General features: G+C 39.1%; 1 long non-coding RNA gene across 1 annotated transcript; it reads right to left on the reverse strand.

Moving 5' to 3' along the window:
- Positions 1-9,588: 9,588 nt before the first annotated feature.
- LOC144464363 (uncharacterized) lies at positions 9,589-11,407 on the reverse strand. Its single transcript, XR_013492089.1, has 3 exons — positions 11,367-11,407; positions 10,751-10,913; positions 9,589-9,791 (listed from the first exon to the last, which is right to left on the reverse strand). It is a non-coding gene; the product is annotated as an uncharacterized LOC144464363 (long non-coding RNA).
- Between the last annotated feature and the right edge of the window lie 4,797 nt (positions 11,408-16,204).

The following is a 16,204-nucleotide window of genomic DNA, read 5'->3' on the forward strand; positions in this document are numbered from 1 at the left end:
ATTGCAGTCATGCATGTACCATCAACCAATAACAGTCACTCAACAACTTAACATGGTTTCCACCTCAGATATCTTTGTTCATCAGTTTATATCACAGTTTACCCCTTAGACATGTTTTAGCAATGATGCTATGTTCTCAGATCTCAGTAGTTACATTGGTGGGTGCAATGTTATTGTAACCGATAGAAATGATAGCCATAGATGAGGCATATAACCAACTTGTAATGAACCAGATTAGTGCCATCTAGTGGTAAAGTTGCAGATTGCAACCAACTGAATATTCCCTCACTCAACCCTCCCTACGGTGAACCTCCGGTGGTCTTCGGGTAATGTAGAAAATCAAAACGCCCTCTCTAGAGCATTTGGTTTGTCCACTGCATTACCCATTTGGCATCTTTCTTGCTAGATTTAATGACTTTTCAGACCCTCTTAGCAACTTTATTTCTGAAAAGTGACTTGCCACAAATTGAGCAACTAAATCCCTATTGGCACGAGACTAGCAATACCAGGGAACCTCATGTGATATACCTCTCCTAATGATCCACTTTATCATGATCCACACCAAAAAAGATCCATCAGACCATGATAAAGTTGAACAGTTTACTTTAACACACAAAAAACATAATGGCGCCTGGCCACGTATCATGCCAATGTGAAAGGACGGCTTTTTTGTTTGTGTCTGACGCTGGAAGACCAAGTGCTGAATATCGACGACTTTGGAGTGAGACTGGGTTGCTTGTGAAGGCCCAGCCCCTTGGCAGCTGATAATCAATTCTTGGATGTTAGATCTTCTTTGAATGCTCAGCTGAGGGAAGTTTTCTAAATGACTGTAAAGTAAATGTGGCAAATTGTTCCTACATGGCTGTGATACAGTATGACCTTTAAAAAACAAAGCCAAATCATTGCTGATCTAAGAAGCAAGACATGGCCATGTGCTGCTTTTTATAACTTTTCTACTATAGTCTTTTGTATTCCTGTATTTTCTCTGCTTAGCATACACACTGAGAAGTTCTGTGTCAATGCTATTGCTTATTATTTCAACAAACGACCTTGTTTCAGTTGAGGAAATGTTCTGCGTCACTTGTGTGTAACTAATGGAACACTTCTGATATCAAACCTGTGAATGTCCAAAAACACAGAGAGCTGATTCAGCCATCAAAGTTGTTTGAAGAATATTTTGTACTGCATGATGTAAATATGCCACAGTGTGCATGTGCATGACTCATATCAAGTTAGAAAAGATGCAATGCATTTCTGTTGAACTCTGGTTAAGCTGATACGTGATGTAGAAGGACTGTACTTCTATTGATAGTATTTTACAAAAACAGAAAACAATGATAGACATGGGTTTGCCTTTTTGAGGGTATATATGGAAAATATCGCACCATTTTTGATATTTCCAAGTGACAGCCAGGCGAATCCACCCCACATCCCCCTACCCATGCCCAAATCCACGCTGGATCACAAACTTGCCTGGCAATACTGTCACTTCCTATTGGTCAGTTGCAGAGACATTTGGGGACATGCTTCAATGGCTTAGTGAAAAATATCCGCTGAGTTTGGAGATGTCAATAACAAACTGTCACTGATTTATTGACACATTTTATGAAAGCCCAGTGCAATTGTTTGGAACTGGTGGCGCCCCCTATTGCCTGATTTCGAAGTCATTTTACATACGTGGTTCAACATTATTATGAAACATATTCTGCAAGTTTGTAATGAATTGACAAACTATCTGATTTAAAGTCTGATTTGTCTTACACCACGCACATTTTTTTGTATTTGTGGCACCCACTGGTGTTCAATTTGAAAGAAACTTTCAGGGTATTTTGCTAGTATTTATATAGACAGTTCCTTCATGATTCGCCCATTGATTATGGAGGAAGTCTTTATGTGCAAAGCCGCATCCCTTCTAAAGTTTATTGGTCAAAAACTTTAAAATGCAACGAGATTTCAACAAGCTTTTTATAACTTTTGACAAACTTTGTCCAACAGAGGAGATGTCAAAAAATGTGCTTCTGTGTGTCCTGCAAGTTTGTGATGACTGGACAAACAAAAAAACAAAAAAACAAAACAAAAAAAAAAAAATATATATATATATATATATATGTAATATATATGTAGCAAAGTTTACTACATGTCAAATACTGTAAATACTGTAAATACACTATAAATCATATATATATATATATATATATATATATATATATATATATATATATATATGATTTATAGTGAAGTTCTCAGTATTTTTCCTGCAGTATTTGACATGTAGTAAACGTTGCTATATATATATATATATATATATATACATATATATATATCTTTTTTTTGTCCAGTCATCACAAACTTGCAGGACACACAGAAGCACATTTTTTGACATCTCCTCCTAAATTGTAAATCTAGCTGTGGATCATTGTATATCTGAAAGCAACGTTTACTACATATATATATATATATATGTATATGATTTATAGTGAAGTTCTCAGTATTTTTCCTGCAGTATTTGACATGTAGTAAATGTTGCTTTCAGATATACAGTTCATGTACATGACCATTTGTCTCTGGCCCCAGATTCTTCCACTTGAGAAATGTATTATCTGTGGAGGGAGAACATTTTGATTATATATTATGGCTTTGCTGAATTAAGCAATACAAAGTGTAACATTAACATTGTTTTAACCTGTTCCCTGATTCAAATGGTGTTGTAAAAAAATGTGATTACCTTCCCACTAGGGATACATGATAATATCGGCACGTCATCGGTACTGGCCAATATTGGCTTTAAAATGATCCGCCAACATGTTTTTTCTTATTTAGCACAATAAATGAGTATTACATACAGTACATTTAAAAGTATTGTATTTAATGTCTCCATCCGCTAGTGGGCTATCATGATAAGAGCATACATGCATAGTCTGATGTTAATCCCACTACAGAAGAGACTTTATGATCATTAAAATTAGGTAGTATTGAGATACTGATATATAACACTGGCATATTGGATGCAAATTGGAGGCATATTGTCAGAAAAAAAATCCAAAATCATGCATCCCCCCCAACCATCCTCCTCCCCTCTGTATTGTACACACACATCAGTTTGGTTTTGGCCTACTGTATTTACGTCAGTTAGGACACACGTCAAGGCCAGAACTGGCTGTGCAGCTCATCCTAAACTTTTCCACTTTGGCTTCTCTTGGCTCGTGTTAGCAGAGCGCGTGCTCCACCACTCTCCTGAAGCGTGCCTTCACCAGGTGTGGTCCTCCTCCCTCCCCTCTCCCTCTCATCTCCCTCCCCTTGACCCTGATCTGCCGTGACCTAAACGGCGATAATGGGAGAACAGCCCCGCCATTCCTCACCCCTCGCCAACTGACACACTTCCAGGGGGGATAACCTTGTTCCCTCACATTTCGCTGATGCCTCTGCAGCCATTTCCTCTGTGCTCCTCAGAGGGCTCTCTCCCTCTGTCCTTATGTCTCCTTCCACTCCAGCTGAATGATCAATTCATGACATCTAAATGTCCACTTTGCAATTACCACCACTTGAAATAACACTAGACCAGAAATACCAGAAATATATTCTTTTTCCAATCACGCAGGTAGAGATGCTAAACTGAGCTCAGTTCTCAGTATTCACTGTGCTGTCACTGCGTTGTTAGTGTTGTATAGTCAGACCTATCTCACATGGTGCCTGTCATTGTACTCACTGCCTACAGAGACTGGACTAGCACATGCCCCCTGACTGCACTGAAATAAGGTAGATTAATTGCTAAGCAAAGAGACACAGTTGCTTTTAATTATGTTCTCATTTTGCTAATGTGTTTAGGAAATACACACATTCACAATTGTTTTTCTCTCCTCAGTGTTTTGCTCGTTCTTCAGGATGATGTCTGTGGGTTTTTTAAAGGCCTCTTATATCACAGCTAATTACCAACCAGTCTGCTGTGGCCTTGAAAATGAATGTGATTCTGGCATAAATCTACACTTCAACATCTGGTGTCCCATCTCTCATCACCACACTAATAACGCAATAAATTTATGTTCAACATAAATTTGTGATAAGACCAGATAGGTAAGGAAAAGAGATTTGAGGAAACCAAAATTAGTCTGTTTTATTTCCCATTTTCTGTTGTTATGAAATGTATACAAAAACTTTTAAGATCTCTCTCCAAATTCTCAGAGGGGAGTGTGGCTCAAGGATTATTTGAAAGGGGTTTTGATAAAGTGTTTGGCATGGTTTACAGCATATTTGCACTGTAAAATGTTTGGACTGTAAATCTTTTTTAAAAGGTGCTGAAAAAAAGTGTGAATAAACTATTGACTTTAGCTGGCCTAATGTGCAACTCTCAATGAATCCATACCTTAGCTTGTAGATTAAATAATTAAATTACCATTAAAAAATACAAGTCTGTAGTTCTGTTTTTCCCAGTTCTTGTTTGTTCTTTTTTGTTACACGAAAAGACAAAAATCATCAATGATCCTGACCAGTATTGTGTATATGTCCATAGCCTCATATATCTCGTTCCTCTGTGCCATAGCGCTCCATTGCCTTAATTAGAAATCTGACCACCCACCCATGGGCCCTCCTGAGGTGATTTTTGATCATTATGATATGTAAAACAACTGCTGATTTTTTGTTGTTTAAGCGGTTTAGTCTTATGGCATATTATTTGAAAGCTACACCCCTTACGGTACCATTATTTCAAGATACAACCACCACAGCAGGTTCAATAAACACTTTTGTCAGGCAATAAACAAAAAGTTATAACTCACCTATAAAATGTTGTCATAATCCACACACCCATTTTATCCAGAATGAATCACAAATTACACAGCTTCCATTTCATTTCCCCATCCACGGATATCCACCAACTGCCATTGCATCATTTCAAACATTCATATTTCTACACATATTATCCATAATTTCTCGCTGTTCTGCACATAGACAAACCAACTGGCAGCGGGCAAACTCCTGACCTTTCCATTGACACCTCACTTGAGTCAGTAGCTTCCAGTCCTGTTGCTATGGCCTGGATGGCCAGCCAGAGCCTGAGCTGAAGGAGCACATTTCCTGTAGTTTAGAGGTATTTAAAGAGCAAGCAATTTGCCCACCTCATCCGAGGCTTATGGGTCTTGTAGTCAATGTCGCTCCAAAGCTCCACAGAGGTAATAAAAATGGCTCCTGTTGTCTTAAATCTAAATCTAAGCCTAAAAGGGATGCTTTCATATGAATTACATTTATTCAACCTTTATTTTGACAGAGGGTCATACTGAAACCAAGGTCTCTATCTGTTTTTGTATTGAAAGACAAAGATGTTTGAATGGCTGGTTGGTTTTACTATATAAATATAACACAAATAATGTTTACTTAAAATGACTGAAAACTAAATGATACCAGAATCAAAGACTAGTAAATAAGCGTTAAATATCCAGTGTGTAAGATTTAGGGGAATATATTGGCAGAAATTAAATCTAAAATATTAAGTTTGTTTTCTTTAGTGTACCTGAAAATAAGAACTTTTGTCCTTTTATTACCTAAGAATGAACTGTTTATGTCTACAAAGGTAGCAGGTCCTCTTCTACAGAGAGCACTGCCATGTTTCTACAGTAGCCCAGAACAGAAATAATGACTCTAGATAGGGCCATTTATGTTTCGTGAAGGTCACCAAAGTTAGTAGCCACAAGCAGTGTCAGATTTTTTTAACGTGAAACAGCTTTATCCAGTGTTTTTGTTTTACCAGTTTGAATCACCTGGTCAGTTTGTTTTAAAGAGGAAGAGACCTCTGTGGATATTTTGGCTCCTGATTAAAACCTCCTGAAAAATTAACACTGAAGGAATTCTAAACAGGAGAAGTTTCAGCTGGTTGCAATCTGCAATCCCAAAATGATCTCATCCCAATCAACCAACCAACCAACCAACCAACCAATCAATCAATCAATCAATCAATCAATCAATCAATTTTATTTATAAAGCCCAATTTGCCTCAGAGGGCTTTACAGCATACGACATCCCTCTGTCCTTTGGACCCTCACAGCGAGTCATCATCAAGTCACCAAGTCTTTTCAGTGGACTGTCATGTCTACATATTATGCACTAGATATGCTTCTGCATTTGCTGTTGACATTCTGGGATGCTGCAACCAACGCTGGTATGTCAGCAAAAGCACGTGGTTAGGTTTAGAAAAAAACATTATGGTATGGCTCTACATTCATACAGAAATCCAACACACACAATCCACACACTCCAACCTCCTCACATTTCACATCAACGTCTGATCATGGACATATTGATCATGTTGACATATGACGTGCTGAGTACCGTGGGTGTATTGATTGTTGACGTTCTGGGATGCCGTGTCAACTTCTGCCTGTAATATGCATTGTATGTTTTCAAAATGCACTTGTGTTTTCATAAGATATGTAGGGTTCGCATATAGAGTCTTTCAAAATAAACACACTACGTAAGTATAACACTACGAATTGACGTTTCCTTCAACAACAAATGCATGTGGTTGGGTTGATGAAAAAGAACAGAATTTGGCTGTTTCCATTACAGCTTTCAGTTTGTTCAATGTGCCCCCCTCTACCACAGTTCTTAGTGGGTCCAGTCCCCTGCCAAGCACTGAGTCAGCTTTTTTAACCAGCTTGTCCTATCCAGCTTGTACAAATTATATGTTAAATATGTTGGTAGGATAGGGGTTTACCTGGTCCAGCAGCTGTCAGACGTTGATGTGTTTTCCCTTTCAGGGTTTGGTGAATAAAAAGCTATGCAGTGATTTCAGTGTCTGAAGAATTTACTCTTTTTGCTTGAGTCAAGCTAAGAGTTACATTAATTTCTTCTTCAGCTCCTTCATAATCAGTATGTCTATAAGCACTGAGCACAGGCAAACTGTTTCACATGTAAATTCATGGAAACCAAGCGGTTCACTTAAGAGCTGCTGCCTGCTGTGATGGATTACTACATAGGAGATATATTTAAGAGCGAGCAAGGTTGCAATTGAGTTTAGCCTTAACTAACGACATGTTCCTATTGTTAACCCAACACAAAAGGCAAGTTCTCAGAGGAGCACTGTCAAGAATAGGCTGTTCAAAATCAGGAACCTTGTCAAGGGCGAGAAGAGGTGGTAATTTGTTATGTACACCCCCTCACCCCTATTCCCACTCCCTGCAGCACTGCTGTAGAGCTCTTGAAAGTGCCCTGCGTCACTCAGCGTACACTGCTAAAATGATGTTTTTGTGCTGTTTTTCATTTGGTATTCACTGTCTCACAGAATATTGAAAAATAGCTTTTAAAATGTTTTTGCTACCAATTTATAAAAGAATGGTTATTTTTAGGTTGTAAATGCCTTCAAGATAAAGACAGCACATTCAAAATTCAGTAAAATCACTACCACAGTAAAAATGTTGCTGCTCTTAAATTGTAGCAAATAATAAACATATGCTTAGAAATGTCATATTTAACTAGTGCATATTTATTTATGTGCCTGCATTATTATTGTTGTATTGGTGTATTTACTGCTGCTTACATCTTATTCATTCATTCATCTTCTAACCGCTTCATCCTCTTGAGGGTCGCGGGGGGGGCTGGAGCCTATCCCAGCTGACATCGGGCGAGAGGCAGGGTACACCCTGGACAGGTCGCCAGACTATTGCACATAGAGACAGCATTCAACACCATTCACGCTCACATTCACACCTACGGACAATTTAGAGTTATCAATTAACCTAGTCCCCAATCTGCATGTTTTTGGACTGTGGGAGGAAGCCGGAGTGCCCGGAGAGAACCCACGCTGACACGGGGAGAACATGCAAACTCCGCACAGAAGGGCTCCCACACCTGGGATCGAACCGGCAACCCTCTTGCTGTGAGGCGACAGTGCTAACCACCACACCACCGTGCTGCCCTTACATCTTATCTAATTACTGAAAATATTCTTTTTGAACTTAGTAAAAACTTCCTTTAAATCTATGCATTTAATGATTTATTCAATTACCTACTTACCATGCATCATTTTGAATTTTACTGCTGACCTGAGCCCATGAAATCTATTTAAAGCACTAACATACGGTGGCCGACGGGGACAAACGCGATGCAAATAGAGAAATGCACTGCATATAAGAAAACAAATGCAAAGGGAAAATGCTGCAAATACAGAAACGTGCTGCAAATAGAGAAACAAGCTGCATATGAGAAAACAAATGCAACGGGAAAATGCTGCATACGTAGAAACGTGCTGCATATGAGAAAACAAAGGCAACGGGAAAATGCTGCATATACAGAAACATGCTGCATATAAGAAAACAAATGCAACGGGAAAATGCTGCATACGTAGAAACGTGCTGCATATGAGAAAACAAATGCAACGGGAAAACGCTGCATATACAGAAACATGCTGCATATAAGAAAACAAATGCAACGGGAAAACGCTGCATATACAGAAACATGCTGCATATAAGAAAACAAATGCAAAGGGAAAATGCTGCAAATACAGAAACGTGCTGCAAATACAGAAATGCACTACAAATAGAGAAATGCGCTGCATATGAGAAATCAAATGCAATGGGAGACGCTGCATATACAGAAACGTGCTGCATATACTGAAACGCGCTGCAAATAAGAAAACAAATGCACAAACAAAACGCTGCATGTACACTCATACAACAAAAGTGCTCCAGGCCTCCAGGGGCAGTGCTGAGCTTCCACCCGAGAGCTAGACGAGTGAGCGAGGAGAAGAAAGTTATGTTTGGAGGAAAGTTGGAGCCGGGACAGGCAACACAGAAAGGTACATATTCCTTTTTATTTTTCTTTCTTTCTTGTTTTTCATATGTGGCCCTCATCTTTTACTGTATAATGAAAGTGAAGCTGATTTACACAGCTGATGTTAGCGTGATAGAGTAGTGTGTACGTAGTAGTAATGTTAGCTAACGTTACTGTAACTAACGTTACTTTCCGGGACACCCCAGGTTTCAGTTCGGACGCCTACTTTTCTGAACATTTTTTAATGTATAATACAGAGCTCATGATTATATTGTAGACTTATTCATTACAGACTTTTAACAGCTCATATCATAAATAATTTGATATTAGTTTTTGGAATATAAAATTAAATATTATCTATTAGTGTTTAGAGCTGAACCGCTGTGAAACAATCATGAAATAATGTCTTCTCTGATTTGCCTGCTGTCTATCAGCGCTGAGCGCCACCTCCTCCCATTCAGTCTGTACCGCGGACACAACGCTGCACTGCCCAAGTCTGAGAGGAGGACAGAAAAGACACTTTTGTTACTTACAATAAAAACTCCATGGGCTGCAACAATCCAAGATCAGAGGCTCACCGCAATTATAGGAAACATGCACGAGTGGGATTAAAAAAATGAAGGTGAAAGTGATTACATCCAGCAAGGACTTTCACCCAACAATGATTATGATGATAAAAATAAATAATAGCAATGATAATGATAAATAATCTAACACAATACATTCATAAAAATGAAACAAAAGAGCCTAACATAGGAAACAGATTATCATGACATTTATATTAAATTTCTAAAAACAAGGAAAATCAAATCAAATAAATTCACCATAAAAACACACTGCAGAATGAGGCCCAGTGTGTACAGGTCCACAAGAGACGGCAGATTGCAGCTGAAGGTCTTCTTAGCAGACTGGATAATGTGCTGCAGCCTGTTCTTGCTGAAAAATGTTGTCTCTTTATCTTTTTCTCCCCTTGTTTGTCAGGGTCAGCATTGGACAGCCCCACAGAAGAGGATCTGATTCAGAAGTATTTCCATCTAAAGAAAAAGAAGAAAATGGAAATCAATAAAATGTAACACATCTATATAATCTTTAATAATATAAGACTTTATACAAGTCTACATGGTCACTGGTGTGTGAGCATACCTTCACTGTTTTCTGTTCCTTCTTAGACTTAAGATGTGTCAAAAGAATGTCTTTCTCTCCCTCTCTTTTATTTCCCTAAATTTAAGAAAGGACTCTACACCAGACCTTGCTGCTACAATGAAAATAAGAAAAGACAGAAATGAGACATTAATTACTCTTTTATTTATTCATTACTCCTTTATTAACTCTTTTTAAAGGGGACTTACCATGCATTGCATTGCATGCATGCATTTTTCCTCATCACATATACATAATATACATGTATATAATGTTAAAATATCAGCTGCTCATAGTATACATGGCCAAAGTTTCAAATAATGGGGTAAACATATGAAGTAATCCCTGTGAGTAGAAAGCACAAGCCTCAGACTGCTCTGAATGCCAGCTGATGTCATCTCACGAGTCGACATATTCAATATTCAATATGCTCACAAGCGCATGGTTTCTATAGTTTGTTTCCCTTGCTCCAGAAGCAAAGGAGCAGGACAGAGTGGGCTAATCAGGATCTAAATAGCTTTTGTGGCTTAAACAGTTTCAGAAAAAGGCTGAACTGAGGGGCTGCATAAAGGTACAGTACAAGACAAAAAAGTTTTTTTAAGACTAAGATTCATGCAAAGCTCTCGTGGAGTCTGAGGATAAAACTGGAAAATGAGCAGATCACCTTTAAGCTCACTAAAGGTCTCATCACTGACCTTTGCAAGTCATTTTGAAACACAGTTAACATGCTTGTAACTGAATTAGGCAAGCAAGATAGTACCGAGATCCATTAGAGTACAAGAGCACAATTTGAACTCTTAAACAGTCTTGTAACTGCTTATTTTTTCTGCACTACAACTACAGATCTATGTACCTGCACAAGTGCTTGGCTGTGCATTAGGATGTGCACTGGTGGGCATCTCCTCTGGTGGGTTGTTTGCCACATCTTTTAGAAATTTAATGTTTTTGCCGCACACACAACAAAAGCCTGGGGAAGCTGTCACGGTAGAGCCACAGAATGGACAGTAACGTTACATCTGAGGGGGGAAAAAGAGGAGAGTTTGCAAGGTCGGCGAGGTTATGTCAGAGACAATGGATAGTTAGTTTTCCTAAATATTTAAACAATACTATTACCTGATTACCATCTCCCTGTGCTCTCACCGTTATTCACCTGCAATCGAGTTGTCATCTCTTCATGGCTTAACTTCTTTTTGCCCTCTGCACCTCTGCCTGTTACATTTCTTTTTACACACCTTCTCTGCTCTCCCTTTCACCTATCTCCACCTTCCTCTTATTCAAAAGCCTGTCACTGATCAATAAAGTAAAGTAACATTAGTTACAGTAACGTTAGCTAACATTACTGCTACTGACACACTACTCTATCATGCTAACATCAGCTGTGTAAATCAGCTTCACTTTCATTATACAGTAAAAGATGAGGGCCACATGTGAAAAACAAGAAAGAAAGAAAAATAAAAAGGAATATGTACCTTTCTGTGTTGCCTGTCCCGGCTCCAACTTTCCTCCAAACATAACTTTCTTCTTCTCGCTCACTCGTCTGTCTCTCGGGTGGAAGCTCAGCACTGCCCCTGGAGGCCTGGAGCACTTTTGTTGTATGAGTGTACATGCAGCATTTTATTTTTGCATTTGTTTTCTTATTTGCAGCGCGTTTCAGTATATGCAGCACGTTTCTGTATATGCAGCGTCTCCCATTGCATTTGTTTTCTCATATGCAGCGCATTTCTCTATTTGCAGTGTGTTTCTGTATATGCAGCATGTTTCTCTATTTGCATTGCGTTTGTCCCTGTCAGCCACCGTAAATAACAACATTGGACAACAAAATATGCTCTCAGAACAACACAAGACATTATTGTCTATCACTAGTTACTTTTATAAAAACTTCTTGTCATCTTTGGTGAAATTGTCACTATATCCTAACAGTGGTACATGAGACAGATTCCTATGGCTCCTGCTCCTAAAGGCATTCGCTAGAATCCACTGTGCCTGAACAAAAACAACCAACCATTCACAACAAAGACAAGTAAACAGAGGAAGACCATCAACAAAGACCTTGCATTAACTTTCACTCCCACAGAAGAAGACTGATGTCTTAGATGTAGATGGATATAGTAACGGTTTTAGCAAATATGACAAAAACATATTATTTTGTAAAAGTTACCTACAGTAGCTTTAAGGTTCAGTTAGGTTTAGGTACAAAATAATGATCATAGAGATAAAGTTTGGGTTAAATAAGTTGTTTAAAAAAAAAACACACACACACACAGTTGGCTGTTGGCTATATTTTGGAAAGAAACAGCAGTGTCCACTCTTAAAGAGTTATGTATTGTTTACCCACAGATTGGGGTTGGTGGTGTGCAACACGTTATCACTTCCATCTTGTCAATATTGGATTACCAGTCTTTTGATTAGTGTACGACCCGCTGTACCTTCTAAGCCACAGCCGCCCTTTCTATAAAAGAGAAGAATCCATGTTAATTTATATTCTGCACTCAAGTACAATTTTGAGGTTTTGAGGTTAATACTACTGTATACTGCTACTCTACTATTGCTAGTGCTACTGTGATAACTATAGACTAATTAGTTTCCAGATAAAGATTTTACACAAAACATATGATGATCCTCTAATATGTGGCTTTATTAGAGGTCCGAGCAGTGATGCTCACTGCTGGAGCCCCATTGTTTTGTTGTCATTCTTCTTCTTTTTTTGTTCTTATTTTTCGCCATTAAAAGTATGTGTAGGGAAAACCGTAAGACCAAATGTCTCAAAACTTGGCAGCTGGGTTGCAAATTCCAACCACAACTTGGGCACATACAATGACACTCATTGACCTCAAGGTTACACTGTAACAATCAAGTTTACGTTTTTGAATTTGTCTTGAAAATGCTTTGGCTGTGTGTGTGTGTGTGTGTGTGTGTGTGTATGTATGTGTGTCCTTGGCATATCTCTGAAGCTGCTCATTCAATCTATTTCACATTTGGCAGGTGCTTTGCTGGGGACCCAAGGATGTCCATTGTCGAACTTGGTGCATTTTGGAAGTGAGTAACGTTCAATATTACTAAACTTGAACAAACAAGTAGGAGGCTCTGTGGAGTGGAGAGGGTGGGGCTTCAGGGCTCTCCAGAGAGCATACTGTGAGCACAGCATATCTTGCTGTATGTACTTCACCACGTTTCTGACCGTAAGTAGGGGCAGTTTTTGGTTTATTTCTTTGCCATAATAACCACAGGTGAAAGGTTACCCTAACCCTCGATCCCTAACCCCTAACCCTAACTCTTTCAGTTTTCTTTACCACTAAATGATTAAGTGCCAGTGTGCTGCACCAGGAAAAGGGGACAGCAGCTGCCTGCCTAAGCAGTTTGGTAAATTTGGAAAGATGAACATGGATTTGAATTTTCAGATCAATAACTCATTAGCGAAATTTGTAAAAACATAAACAAAGCCTCTTTCCAACTGAGACTACGACCTACTTTTCATCAAAACGCAGGGTGACCAGACATCCCCATTCTCCAGGAACGATCCCCGCTTTTGGTGGCCTGTTCCCGGAGCTGTCCCTGTCTATGTTCACATTTTTAAGTGAAGAGGCTGCCAACTCTCAAACAGTAACTTTGAGACTGATGTAATGGACACTTTTCACATGTAGCATGTGACACGTCTATTTTCTCATGCAGAGAAATAAGTCAAAGTTCTGCAGAGGTAGGCCTATTATCAGCACAATGTACCTACATTTACATACAGTTTGAACAAGATGGAGCATTTAATTCTTATATAATGCTGAACAATTTAATAAACAATAATGTATCATATTTTAATAATCATACATTATGAGTAAAAAACCTTATCTGCAGCATAACCAGCAACATTTATCTGTCAGGTAAATGTTGTGGTACAGTGTTTGCCTCTGAAGCATAAGTAGAAGTACACAGTAAGATTCAGATTCAGAATACTTTATTAGTCCCAAAAGGGCAATTCATTTCTACAGTCGGCCTGTCTATAGCAACAAAAACACAATGCAACAAACAGCCAACATCCACAATCAAGCATCATCACATCAGCAACAACAACAGCAACAACCACAACCAGTGACAGCCAGTGTTGGGTAAGGGTTACTTTAAAAGTAATCAAAGTACTGCATTACTTTTTAAAAAAGTAACCAGTTACCTTACTGCGTTACTCCCTGAGTAAAGTAACTCAATTACTTTAAAAGTACTTCCAACATTACTCCCTGAGAAAAGTAACTCAAGCACTTTTAAAGTACTTTTGAGTATTCTACATTTCCTATTGGGCAATGGACCACAGGGCGCTAAGCCTACATTATTTTGTCTCCAAAATTAAAGTTATGGACCACTTGCCCTTCACTGAGATCCAATTCTCCCATCACAGCCGTCACTTTGACCAGTAGAAACACAGAACGATCTGCTGCCGTAGACAACTGTATGACAACAACACCCCAGCATTTTTAATATTTCCTCTAGGGATGTTACCACACAGAGTAAAAGGGGGAAATGATGGTGTGAAACAGCAGAGGCACTTTGTCAACCCACTGAGTTAACGTTACTGTCATTAGCATCAAGCTAGCAAACAATGGTACATCCTCACGGTCGGACATAAAGTAATAACATTAACAAATAGCGGCGGGGCTTTTACTCACCACAACTGCAGAGGCTCCCAGCTTCATTTGAAACAAAATACATTATAGACGGTCCGTTATTTATTAATCCCTCTGTGTGTTTATATATTTACCTTTATCCGCTCCGTTGTCTTTATAAAGTTAACATATCGCACCGTCATTTCAAACTCAACACTTGTTTCAAATTAAAAGCCCCTTATAACCTTAGCTGAGAGAATTCCTCCATTTTCTAAATAGGCTTTTATTCTGAAACATTTGTCAGAACTTCCTGTGGAAGATACAGTAGCTTTACAGTTTACGTATGGCGCTTCAAATGTAACTCCTGCCATCTGCTGACGCTTTTAGGTGACTACAACAACATGTCGGCTGGCACATGAACAGACACAGGGACTCTAATCTCTCAAGACAGATTCTGCAATTTACATTGTAGAATCTGTCAGCAGCCCTGTGTGAAAGACGACTAGGGCGGGGCTTTGAGTTTGAACGATGCTGCGCTTTAGCCAATCACAATGGAGGGAGCGTGGCCGAGACGTGCAGGTGTCCCCAGGAAATGTGTACCTACAGAAACAGCAAGCTCCGCATCCATAGCGACCGCTCCACCCAAAACGCCATCTCATCAACGTGAAAAAAATATTTTTTCCAGCGGATGTCTCAGTTACAACATGATTGAGCTAACTGGAGTAGTTTCATGTTGTATCTGACAACGGGAGGCTTTTAACAGATGATGTCCTGATGTTAGCTTTGCTAACTGTCCCTGTCAGCTGCAGCTACTGATGCTTTCTAGACATTGTGATTTCCCATAACTGAATAAATACCACACATATCAACACAAAACTGCTTTGCTAGCTTACTCATGTTGTAACTAAGATATCCGCTGGAAAAAATATTTTATTCACGGACCGTTTATTGAGTTATTACCTTATTGTTATACAGTCTATGGTTATTACAGACACCGCTAATGGCTAATGTTAACAGCTAACGGTTAGCCCAGCTAATCTACGATAACCATGTTATTTACGAAACGTGCACACAGAAATAGTAACGTTTGTTCAGTCTTTGTGTTTATAGACTTAACAAACATCAGATTAGTCTACATGGTGATATAGTGATGTGAAAAATGTGATTGATATATAGCTAAACTCTGCTGGTTTTCTACCCTAAGTATTTGTAAACAACACGGCGATTCCCTGGGGGCACCGCCGGAAGTGAAGGGCGTGAGCGATCGCCGAGGCTCCTGCACTTCCGTTAGTCGAAAAACTCCGGGCTGTGCCTCCAGAGGTAAAGGAAGAAAAAAAAAGTTTTTTTAATTTTTTTTTTTTACCGATGGATTTCCAGATTGCAGTGACTCAAATAATAGTAAAAGTAATAAAAATAGGACAAGAATAACCTGATGACATCACACACGCCGTGAAAGACGACCGGGGATAATTGGTGAGGGGAACTGCCCATTGGTCTGACAGCCCATTGGTCCGACATCCCATTGTTACGACCATATTAAACCCATTGTTCCGAAGTCCGTTCCGAAATCATCATGATGCCCTGTGGTTACGGTCTGGTTAGGTTTAGGCACAAAAACCACTTGGTTAGGGTCAGGAAAAGATCATGGTGTGGGTTAAAATGAAAAAGAAAGTGGCAAACACATAAGCCATGAGCCTGCTCCGCCTCAAGCCTTTCCCAGC

Source organism: Epinephelus lanceolatus, chromosome 9 (assembly GCF_041903045.1).
Source record: "Epinephelus lanceolatus isolate andai-2023 chromosome 9, ASM4190304v1, whole genome shotgun sequence".
NCBI lineage: Eukaryota > Metazoa > Chordata > Actinopteri > Perciformes > Serranidae > Epinephelus > Epinephelus lanceolatus.